Source organism: Pinus tabuliformis, chromosome 1_2 (assembly GCF_031772625.1).
Source record: "Pinus tabuliformis cultivar Carrire ecotype Pingquan chromosome 1_2, CPIR1, whole genome shotgun sequence".
Lineage (NCBI taxonomy): Eukaryota > Viridiplantae > Streptophyta > Pinopsida > Pinales > Pinaceae > Pinus > Pinus tabuliformis.
Genome location: NC_142298.1, coordinates 192,585,858 through 192,588,449, shown reverse-complemented (window position 1 = coordinate 192,588,449; position 2,592 = coordinate 192,585,858).

The following is a 2,592-nucleotide window of genomic DNA, read 5'->3' as shown; positions in this document are numbered from 1 at the left end:
TGACATGTTTGATGAAATGCCTGTCATGGGTAGTAGGGGTCTAGTCAAGTCTTTGTTTAAGTATTTACATTAGCATAATTATTTTGATGTTATTTCTCATTTCCAAAAGTTTCATAAAGTTCTGGGTGGTGGTCTGAGACCTAACCCTGAAAAAGTGGCACAAAATCCGAGGTCCCTGGCTTTGAACTAGTTAAAAACATCCCTAGTCATTGGCATGCCCTTATTGTGGGAGAAACCAAAGGGTCCTAGTTGCATGCATGCCCATGTCATGGGAACGATTGAAGCTCTAGGTCAGTAAAATTCTAAGTTGTCTCAGGGGTTGATTATCTGGAAGGGTTGGTTGGCTCTTGAGGGTTCTATAGCATGTGTAGAAGGAAATATTGGTTGTGTTGTGTTACTTCCACTTCCTTAATTATACATGGTGAGTTTAATCACATTATAATAGCCTCTCCTCACATGTTTACCCCAGCGAACTGGTTAACTTGGGTAAATGTGGGAGGAGGGTGATTACAAAGTGGTATCAGAGCATGGTTCCATTCTTATTTGGTGGTGTTTGGTTTCCATTCTCTTTGTGTGATATATGATACCACAGAGTCATATCGGAGCATGGTTCAACACTTGGACTGGATGGGTAGTGTGCTATTCATGCATTCATCTCAGTTTCATATCTTTCCCTATGCTTGGGGTCCATGTGATTGTTGTGTATGCATGGTGGTGATCATTGTTGTCGTCCTGATGTCATACAACAATTGATGGTGTTGTTGTCAGAATGTGTTTATCATGAATGCATGTCAATGTCTATATGTTGTTATGCATTGTCATGGTTATCGTTATGTGTGTATAGTAGGTAAGACATGCATTGTGATGTCATTGTATGTAGTTTGTGTCATCATGATGTTGTTTGTTATGATGCTAATGTGATGGTTGAGATGAAGCAAGTGATGTAGATCATCAAAGAGAGGTTGCAACACTAGACTTTGGGGTAAGAGTGGATCATCATATAGGTTTGTATATTTGGCATGTAGGTACGTGGTTAAAGGTTGTTATAAGCATTAGGGTTACTTATATTCTTTTCATTCTATTATTATGGTTGCATGTATGATAAATTCTAGTTGATTAGTGTAGTCGTATGCACATGTGTCAGATAGTCATGAATGACAGTAACTTGTTGTTGTATCCATTGTGGTCATATGCCTATGATTATGGTCATTGTGGCTGAGGTCTTAACGTTATTATGTTTTCTTCTAATTTGGATTGGTCTAGGTAGATGGTTTTTGTTATGATACTTAGGTATGAGTCAATGTAGTTGTAATATTGTGTAGCACTAATCTAGACTGTTTGTGCATATGTGATTTCTATGCATGAATGCCAATTATTTATGAGCTTATGATGTGAGCATGTTAGCTAGTTACTATTATGGATATCATGACCTTATTTATGTTTGAGTTGATGTGTTGTGAAGTTATATCATGCTAATCTAGATTGATTGTGTAGACAAGATAGCCTCCCCTAAGATACATTAAGGTATGAGTTTGATTATGTCATCTATTTGATGGTTGAGTGTTTGATTATGTCATCTAGTTGATTTATTTAACATGGTATGTTTGCAAGTCATTTGAATGTTTGATTAATTGCATGATATGAGTATGTGTTTGAATGATTGCATGAATGAATGGTCTTGTTTTAAGAGAGTTGTACTAATACATATGTGTTGAGAAAAATGATATGTACTTGAGTGTAAGTAGGTGATAGTTGTAGCATTATGTATTATGATTGATGAATGTGAGTTGATTGTTGAGTATGACATGGTTGTTAGACTTGGTAAAGGTTGATTTCAAACTCATAGACATGATGTCTTGATTGTGGAACATGTCTGAACAATTGCAGGGAAACGTGCTTGGTATTAACATGACAAGGTAATAATTGATGTGTTTATATAAATAATAGTTGGGTGACGTGACATTACATAGTAAGACTCAATTACAACAAGGTAAAAAGGTGCTATGTTTGGAACCACAATTCCAAACGAATGAGTTCTTTGAATACATGAAGTCTTCTTAACCCTAATTTCTCTGAAATTATGTGGATATGTGCTATATTCATGGACATGTATGTTGGCCCTCAATTTTGACCATTTTTCACCATACATAATCCATCTTTCTATCATCCCTTTCCATCATACCATGGTCCTATTTTCCATATTTTTTCCTCTTATTTCATATTAAGGTAAAATAATTATGTCTTTTAAATTTTATAATTTTTAGTAAAAATTGGGTATTAAAAATTAATTTTGTCTGGAACATAATTTCCCGTAATGGCTCCATTGAAGTCGTATGTGTAGGATACCTGGGTGGAAACCCAAGATATATTTGAGAAGTATGGGAACTAAGGATGGAAAAAATCCTATTTGAACAATCCAAATGAGTCAGAACAAGCTTGGTCAAGGTTGGTCAAACTTGACCAGTCACCCAAAAATCCCTAAATAAAGGGGCAGTTTTATGATTTAGTGGGATCCTCCCATATTTTGTGCAGAAAAAGGGACAAGTTTGACCTGATTAGATGGATTATGAATCTTATAGGTTGCTACAACTA